General features: G+C 42.3%; 1 pseudogene; it reads left to right on the top strand.

Annotated features, from left to right (window-relative positions):
• LOC102186867 lies at positions 5,668-6,324 on the top strand (annotated as a pseudogene).

Below are 9,008 nucleotides of genomic sequence, written 5' to 3'. Positions count from 1 at the left end.
CATATCTTATCTCCTTGGTCCCAGTGCAGAACCTGGTACTACACACTGTGTATTTACAGTAAAAATCTCATTTCACCATTATTTGATAATGAATCTTTTAGTATTCATAGTAAAGTAGTTTCCATTATGTCAATGTGGGACGCAGGAGGACATGTAACACACAACATCACAATTTTATACATAAATATAAATATACCTAAATATATATATAATGTTGCTTTACAGAGCATGCTTGGCACTTGTCTTGGGTAAAATACATATGAATAGATCTTCAGGCCTGTGGGATCACTGCTTTTCAAGTGTTTAACCACCCTGATTTTTGCTTATCATGACCATGCCTTTTGTTAATCACTGTTATCTGTTCATCATTGCTTTCTCTCTTTCAGTTCAGTTCAGTTGCTCAGTCATGTCCAACTCTTTGCAACCACATGGGCTGTAGCACACCAGGCCTCCCTGTCCATCACCAACTCCCAGAGCTTGCTCAAACTTATGTTTATCGAGTCGGTGATGCCACCCAACCATCTCATTCACTGTTGGCCCCTTCTCCTCCTGCCTTCAATCTTTCCCAGCATCAGGGTCTTTTCCAATGAGTCAGTTCTTTGCATCAGGTGGCCAAAGTATTGGATTTTCAGCTTCAGCATCAGTCCTTCCAATAAATATTCAGGACTGATCTCCTTTAGGATGGACTGATTGGATCTCCTTGCAGTCCAAGGGACTCACAAGAGTCTTCTCCAACACCACAGTTCAGAAGTATCAATTCTTCAGCACTTAGTTTTCTTTATAGTTCAACTCTCACATCCATACCTGACAACTAGAAAACCACAGCTTAGACTATATGGACCTTTGCTGGTAAAGTAATGGCTCTGCTTTTCAATATGCAGTCTAGATTTGTCATAGCTTTTCCTCCCAGGAGTAAGTGTCTTTTAATTTTATGGCTGCAATCACCATGTGCAGTGATTTTAGAGCCCCCCAAAATAAAGTCAGCCACTGTTTCCACTGTTTCCCCATCTATTTGCCATGAAGTGGTGGGACTGGATGCCATGATTTTAGTTTTCTGAATGTTGAGCTTTAAGCGAACTTTTTCACTCTCCTCTTTCACTTTCATCAAGAGGCTCTTTAGTTCCTCTTCACTTTCTGTCATAAGGGTGGTGTCATCTGCATATCTGAGGTTATTGATATTTCCCCCTGCAATCATTGATTCAAGCTTGTGCTTCATCCAGTCCAGCATTTTACATGATGTACTCTGCATATAAGTTAAATAAGCAAGGTGACAATATACAGCCTTGACTAACTCTTTTCCCAATTTGGAACTAGTCTGTTGTTCCATATCCGGTTCTAAGTGTTGCTTCTTAACCTGCATACAGATTTCTCAGAATGTAGGTAAGGTGGTCTGGTATTCCCATCTCTTTAAAAATTTTCCACAGTTGTGATCCACACAGTCAAAGGCTTTAGCGTAGTCAATGAAGCAGAAGTCCTTTATTCTTTCTCCTAATTTATCTTACTTTCAGCCTCTTTTCTGTTTTTCTTTTCCTTCTGCCCAGCCTACCTTGATCCTTCCTTCTCCCGTTCTTTGCTCAATGAAACCACATTCCTTCACATCAAGAAACTGGATGAACTTGACCTCACCTCTGGTAGGCTGCAGTCCATGGGGTCGCGAAGAGTCGGACACAACTGAGCGACTACACTTTCACTTTTCACTTTCATGCATTGGAGAAGGAAATGGCAACCCACTCCAGTGTTCTTGCCTGGAGAATCCCAGGGATGGGGAAGCCTGGTGGGCTGCCGTCTATGGGGTCACACAGAGTCGAACAGGACTGAAGTGACTTAGCAGCAGCTGAAGTGACTTAGCATATGTATGTAAATCCATAAACATGCATATAAACCTTATCCCTCTCTGTTGCCTGGATATGAGCTGAATTGTGCCCCCTCCCCCAATTCATATGTTGAAGTCCTAACCCCCAGTCCTCACAGTGTGACTGTATTAGACAGAATCTTTAAGCAATTAAGTTAAAATGAGATAATTAGCACGGGCCCTAAGCCAGTATGACTGGTAATTTTATAAGAAGAGATTAGGACATAGACACACGGAGAAAGACCTTGGGAAAACATAGCAGGGAAAGACAGCTTCCTAAAAGCCAAGCAGAGAAGTTTCCAAAGAAACTAACCCTGCCAACATCTTGACTCATACTTCCAGCTTCCAGGACTATAAGAAATAAACTTAGGTTGTTTAACTCACAAAGTTTGTGGTACTTTGTTAATGGAGCCCTAGTAAACTACTGGAATATACTTCCCAATCCCAACCCACAATAATCTCACTATGCTGTCAGTGTATAGCTAAGTTGGCTCACACAGTGTTAGCCTTGTTCATTCTCAGGGCTTCCATGGTGTCTCAGACAGTAAAGAATCTGCCTGAAATGCAGGAGACCTGAGTTCAATCCCTGGGTTGGGAAGATACTCCAGAGAAGGGAATGGCTAATACTCCAGTATTAGCTCATTTTTTCATTATAGTCCTAGATCTCTGTTCTGAGATTGAGTCCCAAACACATGGGACTGGGTATTTGACCCAATTTTTGTGTAAGCAGTTATCTATCCAGTACCTTTGGATGGGCACCAGAAATTCTATCTTCCCTCCCCTAATATTGTCCTCTAGCTCTGCTACTTTCTTTGTGTTAAAACAAGGGTTTAAAGCAAATAATAACTAACAAAAAAGAGCAAGTCATTTAGGACATTTTAGCTTGACTAGTGGAGAAGGCAATAGCAACCCACTTCAGTATTCTTGCCTGGAGAATCCCATGGACAGAGGAGCCTGGTAGGCTGCAGTCCATGGGGTTGCTGAGTCGGACACAACTGAGTGACTTCACTTTCACTTTTCACTTCATGCATTGGAGAAGGAAATGGCAACCCACTCCAGTGTTCTTGCCTGGAGAATCCCAGGGATGGCAGAGGCTGGTAGGCTGCCATCTATGGGGTCGCACAGATTCAGACACGACTGAAGTGACTTAGTAGCAGCAGCAGCTTGACTAGAATTAGTCTATCAGAGAGTCAGCAAAATACAACCTGTGAGCCAAATCCAGCTGGAAATCTGCTTTGTAAATAAAGTTTTATTCATAGACACTCATTCATATACATACTATATATGGTTGATTTCACACTATAAAGCAGAATTGAATAATAGCAAAAGAAACCATATGGCCCACAAAGCCTAAAATATTTACAGTCTAGTCCTTTACAGAAAAAGTTTGCAGGCTCCTGATCCAGACAAGTGTAAGCTCCCCTGGTCAGAGAGCAGAGAACTTGTTTAGGAATGGGTGATACCTTGGCAATATTTCTCTACAAGCAAACCAGCTGAGGATTTCCCTATGAGTGGAGTAGTAACAGACCCACTCTGTGATTAGTACACTTTGTCCCAACTTTTATGATCTTTTTATCTTCTTAATATAAAGTGTTTCAGAAAGATTTATTTCTGCCTTTCAACCTTATCTACCACTGTTTCTTCTTCTCTGAAATCAGAGTAAGAGGTGTCCTCTCACCATACTTTGTATTTTCCAATCTATCGCCTGTGTCGACAATGTTTTCTCTACAGAATTACATGTCCTTCAAGCCTCATCTTGCAAAGTTCCTCACCAGAATTCTGATCTACTTTGGAACTCCATAAAACACTTCTTTTAGTTGGAGAAGTGCTGAACTCCATTTTAATGTATATATAATTTTCTCTACTATTGGATTGTGAGCTCTTTTGGGATGGAGACAAATATCCTGTGTTTCTTCTATAAGGACTTCATTGTTTTTCAAATAGTAAATGTGGTATCAATGACCATTAAATTGCTAGCCACATTTCTGCACAGTGACTCACAAAATGCATGCTTCCAATTGCCAGATAGTAGTCTGGAAGTACATCAATACATGTTAAAAACTAAAGTTGGAAACTTAGAAAAGTAATTTAGTAAAATAATGCTTTAAATAACCATACTTTTGGTATACAAGGTAATCAAAAGACAATACATGCTTTGGGAAAGGAAATAATCTTTTTCCAACTAACTTTCATTTTAAAATAGACTGCAAGCTCCCTCGTTTAGAAATAGAGTTCAGAACACTTGGAGAGCTTTTGCAAACTTTTGTTTCCTATCTGTCTTGGTTGAGTTGTCCAGAAACAGACTCTTGAGGCAATGTTTTAAGTGCTAGTGGTTTCTTGGGGAAGTAAGAAGAAAACAGTAAGGGAGTGGGGTATGAAGCAAAGAAGGAATGAAGAGCAACTAGAGGGTACACTCAGTGATTGAAACAATTTTACTTCAGCAATTCTGGGAGCCAGTGTGAAAATTCTTGAGTTATCCCACCCAAGGAACAAGGGAGCTAGGGTGTCTATACACGTCAATCTGTCTGTAGTTGAGGGCTGCTTCCAAGGGTATAGAAATTCTATTCTGCTGGGTAGGTGAAAAGCAGGATCCAGTGGCTGAGTGAAGTGAAGTGAAGTGAAGTTGCTCAGCCGTGTCCGACTCTTAGCAACCCCATGGACTGTAGCCTACTGGGCTCCTCTGCCCATGGGATTTTCCAGGCATGAATACTGGAGTGGGTTGCCATTTCCTTCTTCAGGGGAACTTCCCAACCCAGGGATCGAACCCAGGTCTCCCACATTGTAGTCAGATGCTTTACTGTCTGAGCCACAAGGGAAGCCCTAGTGGCTAAAGATAAAATATATATATATATATCCTCAGATAATTAAGTGCAAATACTAGCAATTGAAGAGAGCTTGTACGCCCTACAGTGGTGATGGCAAGGAGTTATAGGCAGAGCATCAACATCGTCTGTTAGGCTAACTTTGAGTATTTAGTAAATGCTCATGTATTTATTGAACAAGTAACTACTGGGGGCTTCTGTTCATGTCTCCAGCCACCAGGAAGGTGCTGGAGAGGAGTGGTAAGCAAAGGCAGATAATGCAGCCACACTGATACAGCCTTCATTCTAGTGGAAAAAACAGATAATAAATACATAAACCACCAAATAATAGAATTACAGACTGGAATAGATAATTTAAAGGAAAGAAACAGGAAGCTATAATAAAGAATAATCAGGATACAAACATAGATAATGTGGTGAGAAAAGACAGATGTCAAAATAAGAGGCCTATACCAGACTAAGAACTAATTTCCCCCATTTCAAAGAAAACCAGTGCAGATTCTTTCTCTCTGGGTAGATGGGAGTTTACAGAGATTTAGGGGCATTATCATCAAAAGTGAGTCAGATATGACTCCCTGTCTTAGTCCACTGGGACTACTCTAGCAAAATTACCACAGACTGGGTATCTTCAATGCCTCACAGTTCTGGAGATTGGAAAGTCCAAGATCAAGACACTGCTAGGTTCAGGGTCTGAGGAGAGCCTGATTCCTGGTTCACAGATGGCCATCCTCTTACAGAGTCCTTATATGGTGGAAGAAGCTAGGGAGCTCTTAGGAGACTCTTTTATAAGGGCATTAATCCCGTTCATAAGAGCTCAGTCTTCATGATCTAATCACCTCCCAAAGTCCCCACCTCCAAATACTATCACACCAGAGAGAAGGTTTCAACATATGAATTTTGGGAGGACACAATCATTCAGTCTACAGCACTTTCATTCCCCTAAGACCCAGTGGGGAGAAAAACACTATCTCAGACAAGAGGGGAGGGCACGGGGCAACTCTGTGTCTCTCAGAGGAAAAATAATTAAACATGCGCAAAGGAGATCCTAAGAAGTTGAGAGGCAAAATGTCATCATATGCATTCTTTGTGCAAACTTGTCAGGAGGAGCACAAGAGGAAGTACCCAGATGCCTCAGTTAACTTCTCCGAGTTTTCTAAGTGATCAGAGAAGTGGAAGATCATGTCTGCTGAAGAGAAAGGAAAATTTGAAGACATGGCAAAGGCTGACAAGGCCTGTTATGAAAGAGAAACTAAAACTTACATCCCTTCTAAAAGGGATACAAGTTTCAAGAAAGAAGTTCAAGTATCCCAATGCACTCAAGAGGCCTCCTTTGGCCTTTTTCTCGTTTTGTGCTTAATATTGCCCCAAAATCAAAGGTGAACATCCTTGCCTCTTCACTGGTGATGTTGCAAAGAAACTGGGAGTGATGTGGAATAACACCGCTGCAGATGACAAGCAGACTTATGAGAAGAAGGCTACTAAGCTGAAGGAAAAGTACAAAAAGGATATTACTGCATAGCAAGCTGAAAGGAAGCCAGATGCAGCAAAAAAGGAAGTCGCCAAGGCTGAAAAAGGCAAGAAAAAAAACGAAGAGGAGGAAGATGAAGAGGATGAGGAGGAGGAAGAAGATGATGATAACGAATAAGTTGGTTCTAGTGCAGCTTTTATTCTTGTCTATAAAGCATTTAACCTCCCATTGTACACAATCCACTCCTTTTATAGAAAAAATTTGAAATGTAAAAAAAAAAGAAAAGATGAGGGTAATAATATTGATGCAGATAAAGGGAATGTTAAACAAGATTTAATATTACTGAAAGAATATTACTGGGGAAAAAAAGATATAATCCAGCTAGAACAACCAGTTTCCTATAAATGTCCAACACTGTATCTCTTCAAAAGTCTCTTGAGCAGGTCACAACCATCCTCACTAACCCTAAGTGAAAGGTATAGCCACACTTATGAACTTCTTAAAACCCAAGATCAACTCTGAAAGAAATCTAAAAGCTGATCCCAAGTTAATTAGACCCAACTGAACCTGACATCCTGAGACACTAAAGTGTATATAGTAGTTTAGAATGCATCATTATGTCCATCAAATTGAATTAGCATTCTGAAGTTCCATAAAACTACACATAAGTTAAGCAGGTAACTATTACACCTAAGAGATGTATCTTCAGTGAGCAAACAGTGATATTTAAGCCAGATAAAATACTACTAGGTTGTTGAGAATAATTTTGGTCTTTAAAAATTGCCTTAAGAAATGCAGATGAGGGGACTCTGGAAAGATGGCGGAGGAATAGGACGGCAAGACCACTTTCTCCCTCACAAATTCCTCAAAAGAACATTTCAACGCCGAGCAAACTTCACAAAACAACTTCTGTAGGCTGGCAGAGGACATCAGGCAACCAGAAAAGCAGATCATTGTCTTCAAAAACAGGTAGGAAAAAATATAAAAGACGAAAAGGAGACAAAGGAGGTGGGGAGGGAGCTCCGTCCCGGGAAGGGAAGCCCGTCCCGGGAAGGGAAGCCCGTCCCGGGAAGGGAATTTTAAGAAGAGAGGTTTCCAAACACCAGGAAACACTCTCCCTGCCGAGTCTGTGGCGAGCCTTGGAAACACAGAGGGCAACATAACAGGAAGGAAAAATAGATAAATAATTAAAACCAACAGATTACAAGCCCAACAGTAACTCCCCCAGCGGAAAAGCAGCGCAGACGCCTGCATCCGCCATTGGGAAGCGGGGGCAGGGCAGGGACGCGCGGGAGGCGCGGGCTGCAGTGCTTTGTAAGAATCGGGCAGGAATGCCCCACGCGCAACCAGAACGATCTAACTTGGGCTAGCAAACCAGACTGTGGGATAGCTACCACGCGAAAAGCTTGAACATAAGACACCGCCAGGACCGAGCACAGAACAAAGGACGGAACGGGAAAAGCCGGCTGCAGACCATCCCCCGCCGGGGACAGGCAGCCAGAGCCGTAAGGACTGGAAAGGGGCAATTGCAGACTCGGGACCTAACTGCAAGCAAGCTCCTTTGCTAAGACTTCTGGGGGTGCTGGACAGTCACAATCTACTGCACGGGGTGCGCCAGCGGTCCGCCCAGAAAGCTGAGCAGCAGCGGCAGAAAAGGTGACAAGCCGCGGCGATCGCGCTCGCCAAACTCCTGAGCTACTCGGAACTGGGAAGGGCACAAAGCGCAGTTCCAGCCGAATCTGTGCCTCTGAGGGCTGCCTGAGCGCCGAACCTGAGCGGCTTGGACCGGGGAAGTGCACGCAGCCTAGGGCCGGCCCCAGACGGTTCCCGGCTGAGCATCCTAGAGCTGGAGCGGTTTGTGCGCCGCGAGAAAGGACAGGTCAAGCCGGGCAGAGATACTGCGTGCACACGACAGTGCTATTTGTTAGCAGCAGCCCCCCTCCTCACAGCGCAACTAAACTAGTGAGCCTAAAAAGCCAGCAAACAGAAGAAGTTAAACAGAGGGAACCACCTTGGAAGTGATCCCACACGGCCCATTACACCAGAAAGGGCCAGATATTTTTAAAATCATTCCTTTTTTTTTTTTTTTTTGTTTTTTTTTCTAACTTTTTTTTAATTGTTAAGTCTTCTATTTCCCCTCTAATTTTTATTTCTATAACCTATTATTACTATATTTTTGTTTGTTTTAAAAAGACTTTTTTTCTTTTTTTTTTTTTTTTAAGGCAAACACCATATACAGTCTTTGGATGGTTGTTGATGGCTTTTTTTTTTTTTTTTCTTGATTGTTTGTTTGTTTGTTTTTTAATAATTCTTTTTCTTTCTTTTTTTTTTTTCTTTCTTTCTTCCTTTTTCCTTCTGCTTCTCTCTAATATTGTATCTTTGAAAATCCAACCTCTACTCTAGATTTTTAATCTTTGCTCTTAGGTTTTTGTGGTCAATTTTGTACATTTAAAAACCCAAACTTCACTATCCCAGTTTACCTGAGAGCGAGATTACTGGCTTGACCACTCTCTCCTCCTCTGGACTCTCCTTTTTCTCCACCAGGTGGCCTCTGTCTCTTTTCTCCCCCATCTCTCCTCTATCCAACTCTGTGAATCTCTGTGTGTTCCAGACAGTGGAGAACACCTAAGGAACAGGTTACTGGCAGGATTTGTCTCTCTCCTACTCATTCCTCTCTCTGATCCTCCTGGTCACCTCTGTCTGCTTCATCCCTCTCCTCTTCCCCGTATAACTCTGTAAATACCTCTGAGCGGTCCAGACTATAGAGCGCACATAAGGAAGTGACTACTGGCTAGCTTGCTCTCTTCTCTTTTGATCTCACCGCATCTCATTCCAGTTACCTCTAACTACCCCCTCCATCTTCTCT

This window comes from Capra hircus, chromosome 8 (assembly GCF_001704415.2).
Source record: "Capra hircus breed San Clemente chromosome 8, ASM170441v1, whole genome shotgun sequence".
Taxonomy (NCBI): domain Eukaryota; kingdom Metazoa; phylum Chordata; class Mammalia; order Artiodactyla; family Bovidae; genus Capra; species Capra hircus.
This window is presented reverse-complemented; position numbering and strand designations above follow the sequence as displayed.